This window comes from Myotis davidii, unplaced genomic scaffold (genome assembly GCF_000327345.1).
Source record: "Myotis davidii unplaced genomic scaffold, ASM32734v1 scaffold345, whole genome shotgun sequence".
In the NCBI taxonomy this organism is placed as follows: domain Eukaryota; kingdom Metazoa; phylum Chordata; class Mammalia; order Chiroptera; family Vespertilionidae; genus Myotis; species Myotis davidii.
In genome coordinates, this window is record NW_006296540.1 from 2,721,615 (window position 1) to 2,738,710 (window position 17,096).

Genomic DNA, 17,096 nt, shown 5'->3' on the forward strand with positions numbered 1-17,096 from the left:
AGCGGTGATGATAGAAAAGTATCCTAAGAATTGTAAATAATTCCTCATTCTCAGGTAAGAGTGAAGATGATTTTTTGTTTGGGGAATTATAAGTAGTCTAATCAGACTTGTGCAAGAAGTTTAATGTCTTATGAGAAAGAAACTGGGGCATGAATTGAGGTCCAATTTTGAAGTATCCTGTGAGCCATATCAAGATAGCATGACTATCTTTTCTGAAAGTGAATGTTTTCAACATTGGCTGTGATTAAAATTATTTGTGGAGCTGCCCTATTGGCCCCTAGCCAAGGTTAAATGGAAAGGAATCTCTGTGGCCAAACTGATAAAGTAATATATGTTATGCCCTGTAACTTATTTGGATGCATATTAATGTTTGAAACCCAAACCAAATGTTTGTAACAGAAAAAGAGTTTTAGGCTGATATGCAGGAAATTACATAATCAGCCCTTGATTTAAAAAATCATTCCTGCCACTGAATGGAATAAGAAGAGACAAATTAGGAGGTGGCCATGTTATTCCTATGCTGGACATTGAATGTTAAAGGCAAGCAAGAGAGAAGGTTCTGCTCTCATGCAGCTTCTATTTAATGGAAGAAGCAATAATAAACACTATTTTGTACACTATGTGAAAGTGGAGGTCAATATGCGTTATTTGACTAATTCAAGTGAATAATACTTTTTTTTAAATTTTGCTTTACCTACAGCCAATACTTACCAAGCCTGGGTGTGCATCCATAATGACACAAGGGATCTTATTGAAAATATAGGCATCAGAAAGTGCTGCGGAGTGTGAGGTACATGGGACTGTATTGCTAAAAGCTTCCCAGGCAGCTTTTGGATGAATGGTCATTTGACCCTCTCGGAATCATCCATGCAGACATGTGTTCCATGACAAAAGGTCCTTGATGTTGGATTCTGTCCAAAATGTCTACACTGAGAAAATATCCCTGAATTTAACTATCCCATAATGTTTATTTACTAGTATACTTTTGGTTTACAGGATTAAAACATGAAAAACACTATCATGTTCTATTGGTTCAATAACTGTTGTGGCTGTATTGACAATAGTAACTCTTCTTGCCATGGTAGTCTAGCAGCTGGTAATGACACATGGGAATAGGTAGATGGGTTGGCATGGGTCAGATGTTCCCATGGACATTTTATACAAGGCCAATTGTCCTACCAGGAACTTTTGAAGTGGTCTCAGCATAACTTTGCAGGGTAGCTTTACACATATAGGTACACAGAACTAGAAGATCTGAATTAGTTAAATAACCAGTTCTGTACTTCACTCTATACTTTGTAAAACTAACCTGAGGTTTAGCTGGGAATTATCATTCAAATCAGCCTAAATGTTAACAAAAACTATACAACCACTGGATGCCAGGCACGTAAGGTTTGTGGGTGGGTAGACAGATTGAAAAAGGACTCTACATTTTAGCCCAGAAGTCAGACTATATAATACAATGCAGAGCTGAATAGTACAAAACAGAAGGATTAGTTATATACAGTAAGAAGGAAAAAAGAAGTTGTAATTAATTTTGTCTGGTGGAAGTGAACTGGAGTTGGGGATGAAATGGAAATCAGGAAGCTTCACCTTGGGGCATAGCAGAGTAGCAGGGTTTTGCAAGTTAAGATGGATTTCACAAGAGGATGAGATGACATTTCAGTATTTTTTAAAAACAGCATAAACCTAGATACAGAAAGTGTTTTGTTTTAATGGTAATAATTTTGCTTAGCATCCTCAAGGGAAAATGTTTTCCAAAATTCTTGTCACATTGGAAGACAAGTGTCTAGTTCTTTTTTACTCATGAAATTTTCAGGATAAAAAATTCACATTTCAAAAACAAAAAAACTAATCATCATCATGTATATTAAAAGGCTAATATGCAAATTGACTGAACAGCAGAATGTCTAGTTGCCATGACATGCACTGACCACCAGGGTGCAGATGCTCAACACAGGAGCTTCCCCTGGTGGTCAGTGTGCTCCCACAGGGGGAGCGCTACTCAGCCAGAAGCCGCTCACTGGTGGTGAGCACAGTGGTGGTGGCAGGAGCCTCTCCCACCTCAGCAGCAGCACTAAGGATGTCCAAATGCCGGCTTAGGCCCACTCTCGTGCACCAGGCCTCTACTCTTACAAGAATAACCCTGAGCATTTGACTGTGACTCTTTTTCAGTTACAATTTACCTATTTCACAGAACTCTCATAGTCCCCTAATGCCTTGTCTAGATTCTTTTTCTTGGGTTTCATTTTATTCTTTTGAAAATCAGAGGATCTACATAATAGGCTACCTGTCATAAGAGGGGGCGTGATTGCCCTAACTGGTTTGGCTCAATGGATAGAGCGTCAGCCTGTGGACTCAAGGGTCCAGGTACGATTCTGGGCAAGGGCATGTACCTTGGTTGCAGGCACATACCCAGTGGGGAGTGTGCAGGAGGCAGCTGATAGATGTTTCTCTCTCATCGATGTTTCTTTCTCTCTATCCCTCTCCCTTCCTCTCTGTAAGAAATCAATAAAATATATTTTTTTTTAAAAAGAGGGGGCGTGATAGCAAAGTAGACTGTCTCAACTCCATTGAAACTGAGAGTCTTAATAACAGAAAAATGAGTGAAATAAGAAAATCAAGTTTGAAGAAGAGAGAATATTATTAGTTAAATCTCACAAGAGGAAAATTTCACCAACAGGATGACATTTGAAAATGTCTTTATTTTTGAATTTATGTTCCATGTTTCTTTTGCTCACATAGTTCTAGGGTCAATTGTTTTAAATCTTTTCTCAACCAGTATATTCCTTCTCTCTTAGGGCTGGCGAACATACCAGTATATAACATTAGAGATGTTAAAATATGCAAAGTTTCTTATAATGGAACATAAATTATGCCTATGTAATACCAGTTATTTCAAAATTTTGTATTAATAACAATCACTAATTTGTCCTCTAAAACAAAGTCTTAGTTTTTGAAATATCAGAAACAAAAGTTAGAGATTTAAATGGCTCAAGCCAGGAGAGCTGTGCTTCCTTCCTAACGTTACATGTACTGTTCAAATAAGGTCATATTATTTCATTAGAAAGTGTGGGAAATGCCTACTCAGACATGCAAAGCATTGAGCAATAGTGTACTCACACCGTGTATCGGGCAGAAGAGATGTACAGGGAAGATTGTTATAGAAACATCAAGCAATCAGCCCAATTTATAATTAGTCTTCTTTGTACAGGATTTGGCATCAGACACATTTAGGTAAAAATCTCACCACCACTCTGTTAATAACTATGACCTTAGCCAAATTACTAATCACTCTGAGTCTCCATTAACTTAATGTGTAAAATGGGGAAAATATAACTAAACCTCAGGGATAGTTTAAGGAGTCAGAATAATATAGAATAACATACAACAATCACAAAGTAGGCTAGGTATTCAGGTTTCCAGAATCAATAGTAGAAAGAACACAGAGTTTCATCCCTTTAACTTTAAAGCGGCAAATATCCAAAGAATCACTCTGTAACTTGAGAGGGCTGCGTCTGCCTTCTGATTCACACTGTAGCATGTTAGGCTTTATTATTTCAAGCCACGTCTATTAAGCCACAGGGTTCTCAGATGTCACTGACAATACTTTGGACTCTGCTGGTACCTCTTCTACACACATCATAGAAGGCAGCCATTTGTCCAAAATTCCTTTTAATAGGACTACACACAGATTAACTGTGAAACATGCTCTTAAAACAAAACAGAAAGGGGGCTTCTCTTTCAGGACAGGATGGTGCTGCCCAATGTGCAGCGAGCACACAGCCTAATGACTAGGTTCCCACGTCACGACTCCTCTGGGCTTTCTCCACACCAGCACCTCCCCGGCTCACTCTCTGCCCTGCCAACTATTCTGTTTCTGAGCCAGTTATTAGCAAATGACTGCTGTTCCAAGCTCCTGGACTGCCGAAGCGGACCGTGTGAGAGATGCTAAGATCTGGCTGCCATTACAATTTATTAGCTTTGTTGGAACTTGAAGGCTTCTGCATGCTAACACATGCAGTGTAAGAGGACCAGGGCCAAAAGAAAGGATCAAATTGTCAGCAAGGTCTTGGAGGAAGAGATGGAGACATCTTAAACAGATTAATGTGATTACATATATGCAGAAATGTAAGAAACACATATATTATTCCATTAGCACGTATTTTCTTTAGAAATGCATACACACATATAACTAAAAAGATACTTCGATCTATGAACCCTATGGCTCACCAACATTGACCCCATATAGTGATCCATACAGTTATTTATAGGCATAACATACAAAAGAATATAAACCTTGTATAAACATGACCTTTATGCAAACATATAGAAAACCTTTTACACAAATGTATATTTAATCTCTATATAAACATATGTAACTGAAATGCATAGAAAGAGACAAAATATTTTGAAAGAATGAACATTGGTTTTATCACCAGTTTGAAATACTGCACTTCGTCAAATAGTTGCCTGATGCTTCCTTTTAATTATTTCTCATTCTCTTCACATAAGATGTTTTCATCATCTCTACAATTTTCACTAAAATAATGGCAATGCCTCCTGTTATTGATGGATAGTCATTCTTTACTATCCATTACTCTCTTGGAGCTTCTTAGGGCTGCCCCATGTGTTAATGACTTAATGTTATTGTTTTAGGTCTTCCTGAGACAGCAAAATCTTCAGAGCAGAGAACGTATCTGTGACAAATTTTTAAAAATATAGTGTCTTTTAGAGAGAAATGTAATATAAACTGATTAGAATTTACTGGAAAATGGTGTTATGCAATGTTTTATTATGCAGTCACTGAGATGGTCCGTGGTTCAAATTCTAGCTCTGCCAGTTAGTGGCTGGCTGCCTGAACTTAAGAAAATTGCTAACTACTCTCTAGATCCGTTTCATCATTAGGAAAGGGGAGTTTCATAATTACTGCCCCATAGGGTGGATTTGAGGACTCAGTGAAATGATGCATTTAAAATACTTTGCATATTGCTGGAAACACAGGAAGTTCTCCGTAAGCATCAGCTATTATTGTTGCTACTTTAAAATTAGTGTCTGCAAAACCAGATAACTCTGTTGAAATTCTGTCTAAGGATGTACCTCTTGTATGTGGATTTGATGGCCTCCAAGATATATTATGTCAGAATGTGGGAAGCTGATTTTACCGCAGTCTGTTCAGATAAACCTTTACTGGGTATAATTCTCCCCTACGATTGATAACAACATATATGATAAAATGATAGACAACCAGAGGTGTTCTATTTCAAGAAGTTAAAGGCATGAACCCCATACTAAGTAAATTTCTTCCCAATATGCTGACACAAAATTTAAAAAATTAATAATCCACATCTTTCTTTCTTTTTCAGGCAAAATGTCAATCTCAGATTTCTCAGACATCAGCAGAACATTTGCTTTGTTAAGAGTTCCTACCACTTGTCAGCAAAAGCAGGAAGATGCAATGTTATCTTTGTTCTCATATAAACCTTAAGCACTCACAAAGGTGTACATACACAGAATAACATAAATACACGTACCCAAAATAACATATCTTATGGAGTTATTCATTTAGAAAATTATTTTTTTCCTGGCTTTTCTGCATAGTTCCTTGAGTATAGTATACAAAGGGTCAGTTGACTTAATGAAATTGTTTTTTCAGGAATAATAATCTTCCTTGGAGACAGGGAGGATGGAGGGAAGAGGAAGAAAGGGATGGTTGTATATTCTTCACTGTTGTGTGGTAGGATGTCCAAGTGTCTGTGTGTGTTTGTAAAATGAGGTACCTTGCCATACACCTTGATAAATCACTGAATACTTCTTTGAAATCTTTCTTACCTCATTTTATTCTCCTTTCTCCATGTCACATTGTCCAATGAAATTGTTTATGTAAAAGGAATCAATGCATAAGGATGCCAATTTATTTGAGCAGAATGATCACCGCTAGGATTAAAAGATACCACTTTTGCCTTGGATGGTGAGAAAGGACTGAAAAAACAGCACTATTTATATATTTTACTAGTGGCCCGGTGCATGAAATGTGCGCAGGAGGGGGGCCCTCAGCCCAGCCTGCACCCTTTCCAATCTGAGATCCCTCTCACAATCCTGGACCTCTGGCTCCTAATTGCTCACCTGCCTGCCTGCCTGGTCGCCCCTAACTGCCCCCACCCCCACTGGCCTGATCGCCCCTCACTGCCTCTGCATGCCGGCCTGGTCTCCCCTAACTGCCTGCCCCCCGCTGGCCTGGTCACCCCTCATGACCCCCCCTACTGGCCTGGTCACCCCATACAGCCTGCTGTTCAGTCGTTTGGCCATCCCTCACTAACACCCTTGATGGCCTGGTCATCTCACGCAGCCTGCTTGTTCAGTCATTTTGTCATCCCCCTCACTAACCCCCTTGCCAACCTGGTCTTAAGCAGCCATCTTTTGAGGGCATGAGGGTTAATTTGCATATTACCTTTTATTATATAAGATTTTGATTCTAGACGTACATACTATAAGATTGTTTAAAAATCTAATTTTGTACATACACAGTATAAAAATCTTTGTCTATTTAATGCGTTTGCTCTTTTGGTAATTTTGCTTCCTACATTCACACTCTTGTACATGCCTTAATACCTTGAAATAGCACCATGATTAGCAGGATCTAGAGTTCTTTTACCCAGTATTTGGATAAGATGGGCTATTATTATTTTGTTCATTTTCATAAAGCTCACCTAAACCACTTAACTGTAACTCTGGAACAGAGACATGAAAATTCCACCTCCTGGCACAGTTAGATATCATTTTATTGAATTCATTTTTGTTTCTCTTAATGCACCAAACAACCTCCTCCCACCCCTTGAAATCTTTGCTTCTAAAAGTTGATGTCTGTTGTCTAAAGGGCTAGAGGAGGGGGTTTATCCAAGTCTTTAAGTTGGCAGGGCTATTTGAAAAAGTTTCCACAGCTGACTGAGTCTACATTATGGCTATCCAGCAGCATTAATCCATTGCCACCAGGAATGGTCAATTAATTCACCTTTTAAAATTTATTAATCTCATTTGACTTCTTTATAGGAACAATGATTTAGTTGTGAAGTAGCAATGTGTATATTCTAGGGAGAGGGGAGCATGAAAGCAAATGTCTCCTGGATATGTTATAGCTCTTTCTTTGTAATATATCAAACCAACTTCTGTATCATTATTCACCACAGCAAAAGTATGTGATAATGTGTGTGTGTGTGTGTGTGTGTGTGCCACTACTCATGTAACATTGATAATTTCCAGAGAATCCGTAAATGCATGCCATCTTTGCCTTTGATTCCTAATGTGAGAAGAAAGCTCAAGAGAAAAAGAAAGACCCACTTTGACTAATTTTTACCATAATGCAGTGTGACCAGGAGACATTACCCTGATACCACTGGCTTAATATTAAAATTTACATATAGCAATATTTGCTAACCACATAGAAAGAACAGGAAAGCAAAGGTCACTTTGCTAGCACTCACTCTCACTGCACCCTCTGCATGTTCATAGTCTTCAATGAGAAGTTCAATTGTTTATTTATGTTAGAGTGATTGGGGAAATTGGCCTATCCTCTTCCCTACTAGGTGCTGGGTGTGGGTCCTTACAATATCTCAAGAAAAAAGAATTTTCTGAGACTCCCACGGGAGGATGAGTGATTTTTATTTCCGTGGGATTACATTTCTGCATTTCCAAAGTCCCTTTCCAGTCACAGAAGAAGCATAGCTGGGTTTCAGTAAAGCTAAAAGCAAAGCCAGTGTCGAGAGTTCCCGTTCCATGTGGCAGCCAGAACCAGTTCAGCACCAGGCTAGTGGCAGCCCATTAGTCCATTCTGTGTGGGGTCCACATATCCATGAGCCAGGTGGGCAGATGCCAGAAAGCAGGAGTGAGAGAGCCCTGCAAGCCAGGAGTCAAGTGCAACACACCAAGAGGATACAAGAGAGTGAGTTTCTTTGTTTTGGGAATTGAGGTTCCTAAATCTCACCCTCTTGCAATATATTGCCACACCCATTCTGGCCAATGACTAGGTGTGACTGACAAACAAGTACTTTCTCCACCTCACCCCAACTTTCCTGGGCATGAATTTATTTGCCTCCCTGTTCAGTCCCCAGCAATCTGAGGGGAATAGACTGATGGCTCCCTGAGTATAAAGCCACAGCTTCCTGGTGAAGTCATCAAGATGACATTCCTACAATATTTGCCCTTCCCTTTGCTCTTTCCTATTATTAACTAGAGACCTGGTGCACAATACCTGCTTCCAGACTGCAGGCATGGCCAGCCTGGGTGAGGTGCTAATGGCTGTTTTCAGGCTGGCCATGCCCGCAGTCTGGAAGTAGGTATCTGTGCTTGGGTGCGGGGGGTCCCTCAGCCCGGCCTGTGCCCTCTCACAGTCTAGGACCCCTTGGGGGATGTCCACCTGCTGTCTTAGGCCTGCTCCCTGGGGGTGCATTCAGACATCCCTCTGACAGCCTGGGAGCCCTCAGGGGATGTCCAAATGCTGGCAGGGAGCAGGCCTAAGCTGTAGTCAGACATCCTTAGTGCTGCTAAGGCGGCGCTGGGGTGTCTGGCCAGCCTGGGTGAGGGGCTGATGGCTGTTTGCAGTCTGGTCACACCCCCTTCAGGGTGGGGGTTCCCCTGCGGTGCCTGGCCAGCCTGAATGAGGTGCTGATGGCTGTTTGCTGGGTGGCCATAGCCCCTTCAGGGTGGGGGGCCTTTCTGGGGTGCCTGGCCAGCCTGGGTGAGGTGCTAATGTCTGTTTTCAGGCTGGCCATGCCCAAAGTCTGGAAGCAGGTATCTGGGATTTATTTATCTTCTATAACTGAAACTTTGTAGCCTTGAGCAGAGCTCAGGGCTGGCAAGGCAGTTAGGAAGCTTGGCTTCCTCCATCACCAGGGGCAACCCAAGCCTCCTGCTCGCTCCAGCTCTGTGGCCACCGCCATCTTAGTTGGGTTAATTTTTATACTTGCTCCTGATTAGCTGGGGGGCATGGCTTGTTGTAGTGGAGGTACGGTCAATTTGCATGTTTCTCTTTTGTTAGTGTAGATAACTGTGTTAATTATAATGGTATCATTATTACCCAAGAATTGTATTATATGGGATCATGGAATCTCTTAAAGAATTAAAAACTAAGACTTGTTTTTTTTCTCCTAGTACCTTTTTAAATAAACTCTCCACAATGACAATATCTTCCCTAGAGGGTGAAATAGATTAAAGATCACATCTGACTTTGACAATTATATAACTTTTCAGTTATGTTCAAACACATTGTTTTTTGTCATGTATGAATTGTAATCATTATTACAAATTGTTTTAGAAGTACATCATAATTTCTCACACTTTATTTCAATGACTACTGAAAGCTAAGTCATTAAAATCACACACTTTTATGGTGAATAGAAAATTCAAGGAAAAAATAAATACATTTACTTTGGGGGTGAGTATAAATTGGAAAAAAATCTTACAATTATCTAAATGTTTTTGTTCTTGGAAAGCAATTTGTTATTGCCTTAGGGTATATCTTTGCAGGAATTCTGGTTAAAGATGGCACACTGAACATATATTTTTTTTAGTGTTTCACTTCCTCCTCTCAACTATGAGATGATAGTGAGGATACATAAATTTGAATAATCGTAAGTAACCCTGAAAATGAAAACAGATTTCATTTGCACTTCAGAGAAATTGATTCTTTAGAGCAATCTGTAATAGAATAGGATTAAATTGACTGAGAAATCAAAGCATAGGGGGTCGTAGCTTAGAATATGACCAGAAAAATGCAGGAGATCTTCTCCTGAATGGGCCTGAAAGAGGTACAGACCCAGAACCAGCAGATACAGAAAAAAAAATCAACCATTGACCCATAATCAGGATAATAAGTGACTAATAGCTTGATTATGCGTCCCCAAACAGAGGAAGATGTGTCTAGCATTTGGCTCGGGATAAATCCAAAAAAACAGCTTTCTGTAGAAACAATATTATTCACCTAGTGTAAAGCTACTTAGAGTCTTTATGCCTAAGAGAAAAGCAGAAAATCAAAGTAATTTCCAACTTAATATGGATGGGGCCAGTGGGGGGTAAAGGCAAGGCAGTGCTGCTGACTGCTCTGCTCCTGACAGAGCCCTTCTTTTTTTCTTTCTTTCTTTTTTTTTAATTTATTGGAGTGACATTGGTTAATAAAATGATATAAGTTTCAGGCTGAAGATCCTATAATACAATATCTGCTTATTGTATTATGTGTTCACCAGTGCAAGTCAGGATCCTTCCATCATCATTTAGCTCCCCTATACCCTCTTCTTCCTCCTCCCAACCCTCTTTCTTATTTTCAGACCTTATCTGAATGCTCTTGGCAGTTCATGCCTCTGAATAATATTGTCAGTACTTTCCTGAATTTTTACTTAATCTAGATTAATTTATTTCATTCTCACAACAGCCTATGTGTGGTAGGTACCATTATTATAAGTATCCAAGAGATAAGGAAACTAGGACACATAAATATGAAATAACTAGTAGCCCTGTGAACGAATCCATGAGCCAGAAGCTCTCTGTGGGGCCTGGCCACTCTGTGCCGCTGCCCAGAAGCTCTCTGAGGCCTAGAGGCCCATCTGCGGCCAGGCACAGAACGCTTGCCTCATCAATGGGGCAACGACGCAAGCGTTCTGCCAGGCCACTCATGCTGCCCGCTCTCAGTGGCCACCCCCGTGGGACTGGGGGACTCCGGTGGGGCTTAGAGGACTGGGTGCCACCATCTTGTGGCTATGGGTACTACCATCTTTGTAACGGAGTGACAGTTAATTTGCTTATTACCCTTTTATTAGATAGGATTTGCTCAAGTTCATATAGCTAGCAAGAGTTAGAACTGAGATTCAAGCACAGAGCCTGGTCTGAGTGCCATATTCTTAACCATGACCCTAGGCCACTCGGATGCAATGCCTGCTATTTGACGTGTCATAAAAAATCTACAGCCAGATTTTCCACATAGAGGAAAGGACTTCAGAAAAATAGACCAACAAACCCACAAGAAATACTCATGCCATCTGCCTGTGTTATTCAACTGAGTCTCTAGTTCAAAAGTCTGAACAGACAACCAAATATCATCAAACATTTTAGGAAAACCAGCAGCCAGTAATCAAGATGAACAAAAGACTTAAAACCAGAAAAGCCAGAGATATTTTTAAGAAACAAAAGAGAGCTTTAACAATTATAAGAATTACACATAGAGAAATGAAAGAAGATATTTCATCAATAAAAAGTAACACTGCAATGAAAAAAAGTTATTTTATAAAAGTGAAGTTTTGCCCTGACTGATTTGGCTCAGTGGATAGGGTGTTGGCCTGCGGACTGAAGGGTCCCAGGTTCGATTCTGATCAAGGGCACCAAAAACAAAAACAAACAAAAAAAAAGTGAGGTTTCTTGGAATTTCAAATGTAATTCCTAAAATTTTTTTTAAAAGTCCACAGAGTAGCTAAGTAATACAACCAATCTTGTTTAAGTAAAATTGTTTATCTTGAATAACAACTATCAACTCCCTCGGAATATGGATAAAATGAAAGAAATTAAGAAATACAAATGATCAAAGCAGGCATTCAAACAGCCATTAAGTAGAAATTCTAGAATGAGGAAACAGAGGAAATTTAGGAGAAAATGATAAAATTAGAAATGAACATAATTTTAATGATTCAAATAAGTCATTATTTTTTAATATTTAAAGAATTTGCTGGCCATTAAACAGAAAGGGATAAAAGGTCTTAAACCTATAAATATTCGGGGAAATTTTCTGAATTTGAAGGAAAAATGATAAAATCTTTCAGAATGAAAAAAATTACAGGTTGCTTCCAAAGGAATAAGAGCTCAGATTGACTTTATACTGGTTACCACCAAACACCAACCTTGATGGTAATGGAGCAATGCCTTCACAGTTTGGAGATAAATGACCTTTAACTTGTAATTATAATTCCATCAGTCAATAAATTAAAAAAAAACACAGACTGACTCATATATATTATGTTTCACATATACCTGTTTCAAAACGTTTTCTTGAATATATATTCAAACAAAAAGAAAAATCCAAGATTAAATATATTTAATCCGTGTTAGCCTTTGCAATTAAGCAAGAAGAAGAAGAAACAAAAGGCATCCAAATTGGAAAAAAAAAAAGATATTTAATCCAAGGTAGAACTAAACTAGGAAAGCAAATAGTTAAAATCAAAGGTGGTGACTATGTAGTAGATTCTAACTGTACCAAAAAGTCAATTCATAAAGTTTGTCTTTAAGAAGAAAGTGGATTTTATTGATAGAATATGATAGGTTTTTATTTGTCTTATTTATCAAAAAGAAACAAACAAAAAATGAAACTGTGAGAAACATTTAGAGTTTTTTAAAAACAAAAATACAAAAAAATGTATATAATATAAAATAAGCTAAACAGTGACATAATTTTGAGCAAATAGTTAAATACCTAATATCCATTTCACTTACGCATGTAGATAATTCTTATTTCAAGTTCTTTGGTGAAATCATAGTATTTTTTATTTAGAGATATATTTTACCTATTCATAATATTGTTTTCATTAATTATCTATCTTTAGAGTAAATAGTAGGCTAAGCATTCAAGAGAGTTAATTTTAGTTAGAGACCGTGAATGTTCTAAATCATGGAAACCTGAAAATGTACACTTTATGTTATAGCTGACAGAAGTCAGAAACGGGAGAAGCAGAGGAGAGAAGCTACGTATGAATTTCCTCTTATATAGCAAGGAATCAATAGATACTATTTAACAATTATGGAGTAAAAGTAAAGACATATATGATTTTATAGTTAAAAATATAACTACAAGAGGAACAAAAGTTATAAAAACAAAAGTAAAGCAGGGAGAGGAAAGGAAAATAGAGCTATCAGTAATGAAACGGGCAAATTTACGCTACAATAAGATGCCAAGAAATGTCATCCAATGAGTAAAAAATAAATTTGACAAATCAAAAAATAATGATGTGAAAACATTTAGGATTATGATTGTAACCATAATGTTAATTTGAGAAAATTAAGCAGAAAATGGAACAGTGTGTCCTCTAGAAAGTGGGGTGTTGTGATGGGGGGAGAGCACAGAACTCTTTAATTTCACATATACCCTTCTGTACTATTTGGGATTTTAAATCAGGAACATAGCAAAAATTATAAAAACATATGTATACATATACATACATACATGTGTGTGTATACATGTGTACATACAGACATGTGTATGTGGAAACATGCAAATACCTGAATTTAGGCACATACGTATAGTCCCATCCACCCTTTCACATTTTCCCCTTTGAGTGTTTATAAAACTCATATGAGTATCTATCTGCCCACAGCTAATGCCTTTCAATCAAGATCTGTGTTCAGTCAATCCTGCATCACCATTATACTTTTCCCTAAGAGTGGAACAGTCTCTAGGGATAATCTATCTATATCTATCATCTATCATCTATCTATCTATCTATCTATCTATCTATCTATCTATCTATCATCTATCTATCTATAAAAGGCTAATATGCAAAGTGTCCCCACAGGAGTTTGGGAGATCTGGAGTTTGATTGCTTGCTATGACGTGCGCTGACCAACAGGGAACAAAGGAAGGCCCTGGCCAGCAACCAGCAGCCAGGGAAGGGAGGCCCCAGCCGGCAGCCAGAAGGCCCCAATCAGTCCTGATCACCGACCAGGCCTAGGGACCCTACCCATGCATGAATTTCATGCACCAGGTCTCTAGTAAATACATATGGTGCAATAAATTTCAGTTATCTAGTAAATACATATGGTGCAATAAATTTCAGATATACAAAGCTAATCTCATGACTCTAAAGATGTGGTCGTATATTCAGCTTTGTGGTCTTTATTATTTTCTCATTTGTTATTAGGGCTTAAAATGCAGTTTCTCATGAAAGAAGCTGGCTAGTACCCATTCAGAAGATTTTGTCTCCACTGGTTACAGTTCTGAAGAGTACTTTAATTTCTAAGTAGAACACATTTGGAGGGTAATGAGTTTAAGATGCTAAAATCCCACAGTATAGAAATTTGTCCAGATCATGATCAAAACATAATTCAGAAAATCCGTGCAGCTGAAGGAAGTTTAAAGTATCTGATCAGTATATTCTCTTGCCTCATCTAAACTGTTCCAGGAGATAACTTGGAAAAAGTTTTTACATAAACTAATAAATCTATTAGCCTTATTTTTCTTTTCTAACCAGGATAGTGCCTAACTTTTTATATTGTCAATTTTTCAAATTCTAGTGTCATCTTTTTTAACTTTATTGAGGAATAATTGACAAATATAGTTATATATATTTGAAGTATATAATGTGATGATATACATACACAATGTAGAATGATTACCAAGATTAAGGTAATTATTATATCCATCACCTCATAGAGTTAATATAGGTCACTCTTTTGTGTATGTGTGGTGAGAATATTTATTATCTACTCAGAACTTTCAAGTATACAGTATCACAATAATAACTGTAGTTAGTATTCTGTATATTGGATCCTCAGAAATTATCTCTATATATAAAAGCCTGAGTGACCAGATGACCGGATGACTGGCCGGTAGCTATGATGCATACTGACCACCAGGAAGCAGACACTCAATGCAGGAGCTGCCCCTGGTGGTCAGTGTGCTCCCACAGTGGGAGCGCCGCTCAGCTGACAGACAGGTGCCAGACTTGGGCTGATGGCTGGCAAGCACAGCTGCAGGGGTGCGAGCCTCTCCCCCGACACTCCCCCTGAGCACCCAAGAGGCAGCAGGCCCAGCGAGGCTGCGATGAGCAGGAGCAGCACCGGCCCAGGCTCAGGCTCCTCTCAGGCTGCCTGCCCTTCACACACTACTCCATGCTGTGCAGGATCGAAGCAGACAGCCAGCTGGAGCCTGATGAGCTGGCGGGTAAGGCCAGGCTACTGCGGTGGCGTGGAGGTCCACTGGACCCCCACCAGTGCACCAATCCACGCACCAGACCTCTAGTTCTTGTAATAACTGAAAATTTGTGACCATTGAGCTACATCACCATTTCCCGTTTCCTTCAGCCCCTGGCAGCCACCAGTCTATCGTTTGTTTCTATGAAATCTTGGGGGGTTTTGTGTGTGTGTGTGTATGTGTGTGTGTGTTTGCCTTTAGATTCCACATATAAGTGAAACCATACAGTATTTGTCTTTCTCTTTCTGGCTTATTTCACTTGGCATTATGCCCTCCAGATTCGTCCATGTTGTTGCAAATGGCAGTGTTTCCTTCACTTATGGCCTAATAATATTTCATAATCTATACATACCGCATTTTCTTTCCACTGAAGAACATTTATTTTGTTTCCATTTCTTAACTATTGTGAGTAATGTTGCAGTGAACATAGGGGTGGGGGTATTTCTTCAATATACTGATTTTAATTCCTTTGCATATATATCCAGGAATGTGATTGCTGGGTTGTATGGTAGTCTAGTTTTAATATTGCCATATTATTTTCCACAATGACTGTATCAATTTACAGTCCCACCAATGATGTTTGAGCTCCCTTTTCTCAACATCCTCATCACCATTTACTATCTCTTATCTTTTTTAAAATAGCCATCCTAATTGTTGTGAGGTGATATCTCATGTGATTTTGATTTGAATTTTCTGATGATGAATGATGTCGATCACTTTTTCATATATCTATTGGCCACCTGTATTCCTCTTTAGGAAAAAGTCTCTATTTAGTCCTCTTACCCATTTTTATTGGATTATTTGCTTTTATGCTATTAAATTGTATTAGCTTCTAATATATTTTAGATATTAACCCCTTACCAGAGATATGGTTTACAAATATTTCTTCCCAGTCTGTAGTTTGCCTTTTCAATTTATAGTTTCTTTTGCTACGCAAAAGTTCTTTTAGTGTAATTTAGTCCCATTTGTTTATTTTAGTTCAGTTGCTTTTGATATTTTATATAGATTAATGTCAAGGGTATTTTTTCCTATGTTATCTTCTAGGAGTTTTATGATTTCAGATTTTCTACTTCAGTCTTTGATCCATGTTGAGTTAATTTTTTGTAGTGGTGTAAGATAAACCCATCATATAAAGTCAACTATTTTTTTAATTCTCACCTAAGGATATTTTGGTATTTATTTTTAGAGAGAGTGAAAGGGAAGGGGGGTGGGGAGAGAAACATCAATATGAAAAAAACACATCGCTTGCCTGTGACTGGGGCCCAGGATCCAGCCTACAACTGAGATATGTGCCATGGACCAGAATCGAACCCAAAACCCTTCAGTCCACAGGCCAGTGCTCTATCCACTTATCTAAACTGGCCAAGGCCAGTCAACTACTTTTTGATAAGGATACCAAAAACACTGTCTTTTCAATAAATGGTGTGGGGAAATCTCATACCACCTTTTTCATAAAGTGTTTCCTAGTCATCCCAGTCCATATTTATTTAATACTGATTTATTAATGAGTGCTGTAAATGGGCAACATTTACTGAGCACTAATTATTTATCAGGTAGTCAGATACACATACAAATTAAAATTATAGACATTGTCCTTAAGCAACACACACTCTAGTGCAACAATTTTCAATGGGTGTGCTGCCAGAATTGTTAAAACTTGCAATGCCTATTTACTCAGTGGCACTAACCTCTTTTGCTTTAGGCTGTCAAATAAAAGAAAAATGAAAACAGCCAATGCAACAACAGTCACCCACTGTGAATAAATCAAAATGATACCTATCCTATTTTTTGTCAGATCAGCAAAATAATAATTTTTTGGTGTGATGCAGAATTTTAGTAATTAGTTTATGTGTACAAGGAGATGAAGGAAAGTCAATACATGCACACACACACAAAGCCGGCAGCCAGAAGGAAGGGCCTGGTTAGCAACCGGAAGGCCCCAATCAACCCTGATCACCAGCCAGGCCTAGGGACCCTACCCGTGTACGAATTTTGTGCACCAGACCTCTAGTAATATAATAAAGAGAAGGATATGCTCCTGGTAGAGGGAAGCATTGAATGCTTTAGGAACGCACAAGGATCCCAACCCAATTTAGTTAGAAACAAGAAAAACTTAGTGAACTTGTTGAAGAAGTTTTTGAGTCCAGTTATAATG